Source organism: Saccopteryx leptura, chromosome 2 (assembly GCF_036850995.1).
Source record: "Saccopteryx leptura isolate mSacLep1 chromosome 2, mSacLep1_pri_phased_curated, whole genome shotgun sequence".
Lineage (NCBI taxonomy): Eukaryota > Metazoa > Chordata > Mammalia > Chiroptera > Emballonuridae > Saccopteryx > Saccopteryx leptura.
In genome coordinates, this window is record NC_089504.1 from 110,860,406 (window position 1) to 110,871,729 (window position 11,324).

Here is an 11,324-nt window from a genome sequence, read left to right on the forward strand (position 1 = left end):
ATTCGTTCATTCATTCAATAAGCATTCTTTGATGATTTATTGGTGTCCAAAGTTTTAGGTGTTGGGGATATTGCAGTGCAAAAACACAGAACAACAAAAACAACCCTGCACTCATGAACTTTACATTCTAGTTGGGAGAGACCAACAATATACAAGTTTTAGAGAAAAATTAAGAGATAGAGAATATGAAGAACCAGATTTTCATATGACTAGGGCCGGCCTCCCTGAGGTGACATTTGAGCAAAAGACTGAGGTAAGGGAATGAGTCAACAGTTATTAGAGAAGGGTATCCAGGCAGCAGGGACAAGTATTACAAAGGGCTTAGATGGGACACAGCTGGGCTTGCCAGAGAGCATACAGGAAGTATGACTTTCTGGTAAACAACACATAATTTTAAAATGTAAGTATGTGCTACGCAATATTTAGGTCATACTTACACCAAAAAAAAAAAAAAAAAAAAAGACAAAATACACGTCCTGTATTTTTATTTTCCAATTCTGGCAACTCTAGGTATACGTAGCATATTTGAAAGATAAAAAGGAGGCTAATGGGTGGAGTAGAATGGGGAGGGTAAGGAAGAAAGAGGTGAATTAAGAGAGGCAGCAGGGGCCAGAGTGGGCAGGGCCTTGTAGGTCACTGGAAGAACTTAAGCTTTTACTCCAACTGAGACTGGACATCATTGGAGGGTCTACATATAGAGGTACTATGACTTTTCTTAAAAGTACAATACTAGTCAACCTGCTGTGTAATATGTTGGAGGACAGAGCAGAAGCACAGACAATAGTTAGGAGGCTCTTGCAAAAATCCGGGTGGGAGATCATGGAGGTGGTGAGGAGTGGCGAGAGTCTGGGTACTGTCTAAGGATAAACCCACAGCATTTGCTGATGGACTAGATTAAGGTGCCAGCAGAAGAGATGGGACAGAGAAAGGATGATGTTGTCATTAAATGAAAGGAGAAACCCTCAGGTGGAGCAGGCGTTTTTGGAGCGGGAGGAGGGAGGACTATGGGTTTACTTTGGATGTGTTCAGCCAGAGATGTCTGCAACGGCACCGTCAGGTCAGCAGTTAGAGGTGTCTTTTCAAATAGAAAAACCTGCAATTGTGTCCTTATACCCAAGTGAAAAAGCGAATGAAAGGCAGGGTGAGGAATGAGCGAGAAGGCTGTCTGGAAAAAAAGGGTGTCCATAGCCCTGCTCTGGGGGTCTTTTCTGAAGATTGCAACTGTCTCCGGAGCTGGTAGCAAAGGGCAGCTGCCAGTGTGTGGCAATCTCGAATCCCAGGAGAAGACAGGCTTTCGGAACCCTCGGATGACAGATGGTAGAGCCAAGCTGGATGTCACATCTCCATGCTTCCAGCTGCCAAGACCTCGCTGAATCACTGAATACCACCACCGCTCAGCTCAGTCCCCTCCCTCCCTCAGTCTTCTGTAATGAGGACAGGTTAACCCTTTCTGGACACTTCCCCTCAGAACAGAGCTCTGAGAAAAATACACGGGCATTACTCTCTCTACAGAGACCTCAGCAGACAACAAAACTCTCTGTGGGGGGAATGGTGGTGGTGGTGAAACAAATCCTGATTATTCTGTTCAAGGTTCACAGCCACAGCCTTCAGTCCATGGCGGGGACTGAATGAGGTTCTTCCCACCCAAGCTCGCCCAGCAAGCCTCCTGCCTCGTCTCCAGGTGCCCCGTGCTTGCTTCCGGGTCTTCAGGACACCTGCATCTTCCTCTCGGAGCCGAGGCGGCCAGCTCCCACTTCGTCTCTCCCGCCCACTGAGACTTGGCTCCTTCTCAAGGCACTCTCCCATTTTCCCACAGCTTCCTTCTTGAATGTTTTTTCCTGTCAGTTTCTGCATTTTTTTCATCCCATTCTCTGAAGATTCTGTGAGAACTTGGTGATTATCTCTTTGGCTTGGTTTGCAAGTTGTTCCCGCCCTTTCTTCTCTCTATTTTATTTCTTAAGGCTTGTTGTAGACTGAGATTTGGGTTGCATTTTTGTTCTGTCTGACTCTAATCAATAAGGCTCAGAATAAAGTGTTGTTGTTTTTCTTTCTTTTTTTTTTTAACCTTCATTATGTTTTTTGTGGGTTTCCCAGTTTCATTCAGAAATCAATTATAGATCCCTAATAATGAAACTCCATCTGGGGAAGTTTTGATGAGTCTTCCTCTGCCAAGTCCACGCTAAGAGTGCCAGCTAGGATAAGAGATACAACAATTGTCATTAATATTTTGTGTCAAGATTATCAAGCTCCACTCAAAAGGTTCCCACCGGCTTTTCTTGGGGAAGAAGTTATTTGATCCAGAGATCTGAATGTAGGAGAGCTCTATGGTTCAAGTCACATGGTTTAAGTTGTTTAATGACTCTGGGTTAAGTCAAACCCAGACTCTAGGTCCACATGGTACTCAGGCTCCCTTTGTCTGACCCTCTCTTTCTGCCAATTAGCTGGCTTTGAATTCAAAAGCCTTTTTCTTTTATGTCAGTTATTGTTCATATCTTGGCAAATTCCCACTCTACTGCTCAGTTAAGGGTGAGTTTTTCGTCTTCACCTACTGGTGTCTCAAATGGGATTTCCCTTTTGGGTCCGTGGGAAATGTAATATGGGTGAATTTCCTTGGAAAGAAGTGCCTTAGTAATCACCAAGCCTCCTTTGGATGGGTCCTAAATAGATCTTTCTTATAGCAAAATCTGCTTTGCAGCCGGTATTTTGTGGTGAGTCTTTGTTGTGCTGCTGACCTTGTTTTGAGTAGGACATTCTGTCTTTGGCATCGACAGTTTTCAAATTGGTCGATTGGAAAAATGCAATGTGAATTTCTCTTTTCTTCTTTCTCTTTCTCTTTCTCTCTCTCTCTCTCTCTCTCTCTCTCTCTCTTCTCTCTCTCTCTCTCTCTCTTTCTTTCACCATGTATCTAGCTCTTATTCTATGCCAGGCACTCTGCTAGTCTTTTAGATAAAAGATGCATTCAGTTCTTACAACCTATTTTATAGATGGAGACTGATCCTCAAAGAGGTTAAATAACTTTCCCAAGTTAATGCTACAAAGTATGGGAAACCAGGTTTAAACCAGATTTGTCTGTTTCTAAAACATGTGTTCTTAAGGATAAAACTTCCTGATACAACACGGGGCTTAAACCAAAATAGAGGAGAACCAAGGGAATTCCTTTCCCTCTTCCCCAAAGATTTTAGTTTCCCCAGGAAATCCAACACTGAGGTACTCATTTGGGATTGAAAAGTCAGGTTGTCTTTGCAATATTCTTTTTCTATTCCTAGAGTCAGAGCCATGACTAGCCATAAGAAATTCTGAATCTCTAAGCTGCTAAGTTTAAAAAAAATTTTCTTTTTAGATTTTATTTATTCATTTTTAGCAAGAGAGCAGAGAGAGAGAGAGAGAGAGAGAGAGAGAGAGAGAGAAGGAGGAAGGAGAAGGAAGCATCAACTTCTATATGTGCCTTGACCAGGCAAGCCCAGGGATTTGAACTGGTGACCTCAGCGTTCCAAATGGACACTTGATCCATCGTGCCACCGCAGGTCAGAAAGCTTCTAAGTTTTTAAAAATATTATTTTGAATATAATGAGATCCTAAGTCAGAAACCAACTGTATTGTACATTATTAATAGACTAAAATAGTTATTAAATGACATGGTATGAGAAGCTGCTTATTAAAGACACACCATCTGATTCTTCCATGATTGCTACACAGTGATTGTTATAATCCTAATGCGTTGTTGATAGGTTAACTCAAGATGAAAATGGAGGCAGATGAGAGTGATTTGTCCTGTCTTTGCTGTTGTTCCCAGCAGAAGGTCAGAGGATGAATTTCAAATGAGGAGCTGAACTCAATTGGCCTCTTTCAATGTGTGTTTGATGAGGTGTTTCTTATGGGACTTTTATTGGTCAAGCTTGAAAGATCATCTTTTCGGAAAGGTCAAAGTCTCCATTATTAAGGAATAGGGAAATCAGGCTAGAAATTCTGTAGCCAGGTTTCTTTCTTTATCATTTCTTACACATAAGAAAGAAATATAGAAAATTTACAGTTGACAGGTGCTATGTCTACAGCGAAAGAAGACTTGATTCTGTTTTCCTCTACTGCCTGCAGTGATTACTTTCCTGGATGTAAGGAAAAGGTGAGCAGAACCAATGGGGCAACGAGCAGAATTCACTTGTTTCTTCTCCTGTCCGCAGCCTCCTCAGGCCCTTCATGTGGTGGTGAAGAGCTCAGCTTCTGGAGTTGAATAACTCAGCTTGAAACCTGGTTCCTTCACATATTGGCTTGATTTTGAACAAGTGGCAACATCTCTCTAACATGATTTTCCATATATAAAGTAGGGATAAAAATATGAGCAGTCCCCAGGTTACAAACGAGAGAGGTTCTGTACGTTCATTCTTAAGTTGAATTTGTTTGTACATTGGAACAGGTACATTTACCTATTAAATGGAACTTAAATGTTCGTCTTAACCTAGTATTTCTTCTTACCTTTCTGTGCATATAAACACTTAAACATTTTAAAATCTGCAGAACCTACCTCGTTTGTAACCCGAGGCTGCCTGGAGTACCGATACAATATGGTTACTATGAAGATTAAAAGGATGAAATGTCTGTAAAACATTTAGCAGAGTAACTGGCATATGTAAGTACGGAATAGATGGCGCCTGTTTTTAAAAGTTTTTTGTATTATTGCAGAAAAGACACTAGTTCATTATTTGAAAATACTGGTAGACATAAAATAGGAGTTCATAAAGGGCGTGGGAAGGTAATCCTGGGAGTCCCTGATACCCATTGTATGTAAATCATTTAACAGTGTTCAAAGGATCATACTGTAATTCCAGGCTGTGAGAGAAGACTGCATCACTTCCATTTCCATCATAAATGCTGAGGGCAATAATAGGGTGCGGACCAACAAGTCCTGCCTGTCCACCTGGAAATGACTAATCTCCTCTCTCTAACTGAGTAATGCAAGTTGATTTTAGAGTGGATAAGTAGAGAGAATATGAAAGTGGCTGGAGTAGGAAGTGAGGTGGAAGGAAGAGGAAGGTTCTAAGGTCAGCTTCAAGCTGCCCCTTTGAGCTATAACTAAAACATCATCTGATATCCAATATCGTCTACCAATTTGAGTTATCAAACATGAATCAGAGCTCTGAAATAAACTGTGTGGCATATAAAAGCCTATTTCCCACTTTCTCAACCAGCAAGGACAAGGTTTCTTAGCCAAATTCATCCTGAGGACAAGGGCTAGGAAAATGTTTTTTGAGGGATGATGTATCCTTTTAAAACAAAATAGATAGAAAGCTGTACTACCATTTGTAGACCCTAATAAGGAAAGAAACTGCATTAAAAACCCACCTTGGAGGTTAGGAATTTAAACTCTGCAGCTCAACAAGTAGTCATCTGTTCGCTAGCCATTGATGGGTGAGCAGAGAGACTGAGAACAATCTTGTTTCCATGTATAATCCCCGAATGTAGTTTTTCAGTAATGTAGGCAATTAGAGATTTTCCTTCATGTTCTGTCCACATGTTTTCTTTCTATTCTGACACATTTTTGGATGAACTCTATTTGGCTTTTAGATTTGCATTGTAAAGGCATTCTGATCATGTTTAAACTGAAATCACAACTTGAAGTATTGGACTATGGCTGTAGATGATTCTTCAAATTGTAATAGGACTCCTCAACCAGTTTTCCTAAACTCATTGCCCTTTCTGAATGCAGACATTGGACTTCCATCTTCCTAAATGTAAATGATTCTGTCAAATTCATTCCAATTTTTATACTCTCATGAATTTGGTAGACTTCCTCTAAGCAAGCCAAGCAAATTCTCCAAATACCAAACATAACATGGAGATTCCAAGAGGCATCCATTGTTCTCCTCCACCCTGCTCTCTCCACCCCCACTCTAGCTAATGGGGGAAGGAGTTCAGATAACTGCTTAAGACACCAGGCCGGTGGACACTGCTAAATTGTCCTCAATGACAATTCAACTGCTAAGTTTTCTGTATCATAAAATCAACGCTTATCCTGTCCTCTCAACCCCTGAGTGGCATTCTCCAGATCTGGCTCTCCTCCCCTCTTGATTCACATCCTTTCTGTGTGTGCCTTGTTGGACACTGCCCTGTCTCCAGCTCTCTAAAGACTGTCTGTGGGTGGTTTCCCCGGACAGTGATGACAAGGGCAAAGGCCAGAAGCTTCCGTGATTCATTTCCTTTTTGCTGCACGCAGGCTGTAGATGGTTTTGTGGGTGAGTCACCCAGATGCTAAACACAGGAGAGATTTTCTTCACATACAGGCCCCCAGGCCCCGCTATGACCTAAATTAGAGGAACTGAGCTCTTAATATCTCCTTAAATCCCCCCCCCCATGACTTCATAAACTCATTTGTATCTACTTTCTTTGTGTTTGATGACTCTGATTTGTAAATGCTGCCTAGACCTTGGAGAACTTTCCGGTATTTTGTGGAGACCCACTCTGACTTTAGAGTAAATGGACTCTTAAAAATATACCCCAAACATCCTCCAGCATTAGAATAACCTCTGGGATATCATCTATACCGAAGTACTGACAGCAGTTTACCCCTGGCTCCTCAGCAATCCGCCCTCCTCTTGTTCTCTCAGAAAAGAATCAATGGGAGGAGCAGGACATCAGCTGAGACAGACTCACATTCTTAGAGTTAAGCTCTGCAGTCAAGTGTCCTTTTTCTCAATGAAAAGAGGGATATTATTTTGTTTCTTTTTTTTAACCTTTTAAAACTTATGAAATAGAATATACAAACATAAGACACAAATGTATAATATGGTGAATAATTACAAAGTGAACACCCCTCAATCAAGAAATAGAACATTGCCAGCCCAGAAGCCCCTCCCTTGTTTACCTGGTAAACCACACCCTCTCCCTCCCCTCTAGAAGTCACAACGATCCTGACTCTTGCAGTAATCACTTCCTTGCTTTTCTGACCACCTATGCATGCAGGCTATTATTTTCTAAAGCAATATCACTCCATCTTCTGCTGGTGGCACTATCTAACTAATTTGTATTAAGTAATGATCACGGGATGACATTGGGCTGGTGTTGTTTATGTGTACTGTTCTCTCTCTCACCCCAAAATACCCCAGAGCTGCTTATCTGTGTTTATTGTGTTGTGAACTAACAATACTCCTGCTATGACACATGTTTAAAATAATGATAGCGTAGAGGTGAAATAAGCATGAAGCTTCTGTGGGGTGGTCAGCAATGGGGGGCAGTTACGTGAGAAACCCAGACCCGGGAACTTGGCTAGAACTGCCCACATCCAGGCGCACCAAAACAAACTTCCCAGGAGTCCCTTTGGAAAAAAGCGACTGTCCATCAGCCAGTGAGATTTCACCACATCATATTAGCTTGACCACCCTAGAGACCCTTTAAATATCCCCCATGCGGGTCACCCTATGCGACTTCCCTGGCCTCCATGTCCCCAGGACCAGGGAACCTCATCAGGCGGGATGCACTCTGTACTCAATAAAGCCTTTTATTATCCACACTTTGTGGCTCTGGCCCCTTTCTTCTTCCTCGGCGGGGAAAAATACCTTACATTTGGTGCCAAAACCCAGTAGGAGTAAGAAGCCTGCTGGGGCCGCTCCTCTCCCCTACCCCTATGAGAAAGAACCTCTGGTTCACCAAAAGGCTGGACCTCCGACCTTCCACCCACTTCAGAGCATGGTCTGGTAAGTCCCCTGCCTCCAGCCTCCCCTCAGTTCTTCCCGCCGAGACTCCCTGTCTGAAACCGCAGCTGTGTCAGGGACTTCTTTTCCGTCCGTTCTGAGTGCATGTGTGCCAATGGAGACGTTCCGAGCACATCTACTTTACCCTATCCATCTGGTGGCCAGAGATTGAGTTGTGGGGTGTCAATTCTGACCACTCTGAGGACTGAGGGTGGCCGTGGGGGCACAGGAATCTAAACCTAATCCAAACACACTCCTGGAGTTGCCTTATCTGAAATCTCTCCCTCCTTAAAGAAGAAGAAACTATTCTTCTTCTCCACTGTGGCCAGGCCACAGAACCCACTGGATAATTGGACCAGGTAGCCTCCTGAAGGCACTTTTGATTTTAATACCTTCACCAATTTAACTATTGCCAAAAAAGCTGGGAACTGGTTGGAGATCCCTTATATTCAGGGCTTCTAGTTATTCACGCTCCCATCCTAATCTCTGTGCTGCCTGTTCTATGTGCAGGCCCTTTCTAGCCAGAGAAACCTCACCTAATACCTCCACTCTTAATCTCTCCTCCTTCGCCCGACCCCCAACTCTCTTCCCCTCCTGCCTGACCCCCGGGGGTGCCCTTCTCTTGGGACCCCTCTCTGATCCCTCTGCGGACCTCTTTTGCTTGGGTCTCTTCCCTCCAGAAAGCCCCCTCCCTCCCTTTGCAGGATCCTGTTTCTCATTCACCTGCAAATACCAGTCTCTCTTTCTCCTCCCCTGCCAGCCAGGGGCCCCTCCTTTCTCCACTGTGTTCTTACGCTCCTCCTCCATCAGGCCATTCTCAGCCTGGCATTGGCCCTTACACTGGTTTGCAGGGCACCTAACCCCAATTTTCTTGCAGGAAGTTCTGGCCCTGTCCTGCCTCTGGCTCCAGTGTTTCTGGCTGGATCTGGGTGCTGGGCTCCCCAGGAGCCCACCTCCTTTTATTGTAACCCCCAGGCCCCTATTCAGGACCTGTGAACATGGCATTTAAAGTTTTTAATGGTCCCAACTAGTAGAAGCAGGCCAAGGCTACTTGCCAGGCCCGCATGCAGCAGAAGGTAACGCTCCAAACCCAGGCTCTTGTGGCAGCCCTGAGGCCGGCACAGCAACAGGGACAAGGCACAGGAAGTGTCTGACCCAAGTCCAAGCCACAAAGAGAAACCCCACCAGGAGCTTGCTTTAAGTGTAGCAAGCAGGGTCACTGGTCCTGGCAGGGCCCCTGTCCGTGGCTGCCCACTGAGCCCTGCCCTGACTGCAAGCATCCCAGTCACTGGCAGAGCAGTTGCCCCCTGTGGGCAGCAGGTTCATCCTCAACATCTCTGTGTGGAGGACAGGCCACCCAGATGGGAGGCTGGTCCAGCCAGGCGTGCCCATCGTTTGAAATCCGAGACCTCATGGACAGCTGACACAGCCTGGACTTGGAGACCCCCATCATCCTCACCAAACCCAGGGTAATACTGCAGTAGTGGGTAAGTCCATGTCATTTCTTGTGGACACGGGAGCTACCTTCTCTGTTTTGCCATCACACTGTGGACCTCTAGTTCCCTCATGGGTCTTGGTTATGGCAGTGGATGGGATCCCTTTCTTTCCCCTTCTTACGCCACTCCTGACATGCAGTTTTCCCCTTTGTAAGCCACTCCTGGCATACAATTTTACCTCAAGTTTGCTGGCCCCTACCCATCTCTGTTCACCAAAAGGCTGGACCCTGCAGATCCCCCCCATTACTCCTCTTTTTATTTTTTAAATCCTTACAGGACTGCATCCGCGAAGTTTCTCCAGTCACGGCCAAACAGATGTTCCTCCTGACACCCCTCAAAGCCACCACCTTCCAATCTCCCCCTCCCCATGAGGCCCCTAATTAGCAGGAAGTAGCCAGATGAATAAGTGGCACCCCTAATTAACACAAAAGATCGGAATGTGGGGTGGTCAGCAATGGGGGACGGTCACGTGAGGAACCCAGACCTGGGAACTTGGCTAAAACCGCCTACATCCAAGTGCGGTTTCCATTCTTTACCAAAAGAAACTTCCCAGGAGTCCCTTTGGAAAAAAGTGATTGTCCGTCAGCCAGTGAGATTTCACCACACATATTAGCTTGACCACCCTAGAGACCCTTTAAATATCCCCCACGCGGGTCACCTTGTGTGACTTCCCTGGCCTCCATGTCCCCGGGACCAGGGAACCTCATCGGGCGGGATGCACTCTGTACTCAATAAAGCTTTTGTTTATCCACACTTGGTGGCTCCAGCCCCTTCCTTCTTCCTCGGTGGGGAAAAATACCTTACAGCTTCCAGTGGTTTCTCTCCTGCATTCTGAGTTTCCTGAGGGTCATGTAGCGTTAAGTGATTTTGTGATGGGTAATAGGAACACTCCTTCTCTCCTCATACCATCCTAACTTTTTAATTTCCCTGGGAAGTAGCCTGGTAAGTTTTAAAAGCTGCCGAGCTTGGGCATGAGAAGAATCCATTTGCTGGTCCTGGACTATCTCCCCCTTTGCTCGCTTTCTTCTTCATCAATTTGCCTCTCATTTCATTTGCTTGATGACCTTGCCAACCACTTTTTTAAAGCCCTTTCATTTCTATTAGACATAATGAAAAGTTCTTGGGTTTATTAGTAGTAATGGATTCGAGGTCCCAAACATTTTTCATCTTAAGAGCACTGGCTCTTAGCTTAGGAACCTGCAGGAGAAAGGGCTTCAGGTTCTGGTAGCTGTGTCAGGGCTGGAGGAAGGGTAATCAGTCTTTGAAGCTCACATTTGGTCCAAGGCCACTTTCAATGCTTCTTAACATCACAGGTCTGACCTCCTCTGTGCCTTGGTGCCCGCAGCTTGTAGTAGGCATTCTGAGATCAATGCGAGCAAACCTAGGTAGAAGATGGCAAAGACAACATGGAGTGGGTCACCCTGAACACATCCACTGTGCTGAGCTGTGACTCGTTGTAGAGTATAATTTGGTGAAAGGGTCTCCTATGCTGAGCCATATCCAAGATGTGGTCACTGAAGCACCACGAGGACTTTACATCTTGCCCGTGAGCGAGTTCCCAGTGTGGTTTCTGTAGGCAGTGTTTCCCCATGGGGGGAGAGCAAGTTAAATGCTTGTGTAAAGCAGTTTGGTTCGTCAAGGGACAGGTGCTGGGAAAACAGACAAGACAAGGTTTAATTTGCGAGTTTATTTGGAGGAGTGTTAACAGAGCATGTTCAAGTTATTTTCAGAGGTGCTTATATATTGTCCAAATCCATGTCCTTAACTTTGGGAGGGAGTAACTTCTGAGTCACACTAAATGTGGAACCTGAACGAAGCTCAGAGCCTGTCACAGATGCCAGGAACTTAGGTCATTGGCTTTAATCTACCACATGAGTTTCGGTGCCCAATGTTCAGAGGAGGAAGTTGCAGAGAGAGCAGCAGTGGCAGCCCCCACTTCGACATGTCCCTGGGACCTTTTCACCCGAAAGCAATGAAGAACAACTTTTCGTCCTTTCCCGACCCGGGCTCTCCTTTGCGATGCCTCTGAAGCGACACATTATTGTTATTCTTGTATGAAATGCTTTTCCCTCTTTTATAATCTGTATGCTGAATTTGTTTCTTCTTGATTTATTCATTTTAATCAACAGATATTTTTCGAGCTCAC

At 44.8% G+C, this 11,324-nt stretch overlaps 1 long non-coding RNA gene across 1 annotated transcript; it reads left to right on the plus strand.

Moving 5' to 3' along the window:
- The first annotated feature begins 8,564 nt into the window (after window positions 1-8,564).
- Window positions 8,565-9,733, plus strand: LOC136393081 (uncharacterized). The gene is made up of 2 exons (XR_010749030.1): window positions 8,565-9,169; window positions 9,455-9,733. It is a non-coding gene; the product is annotated as an uncharacterized lncRNA (long non-coding RNA).
- The last annotated feature ends 1,591 nt before the right edge of the window (window positions 9,734-11,324 follow it).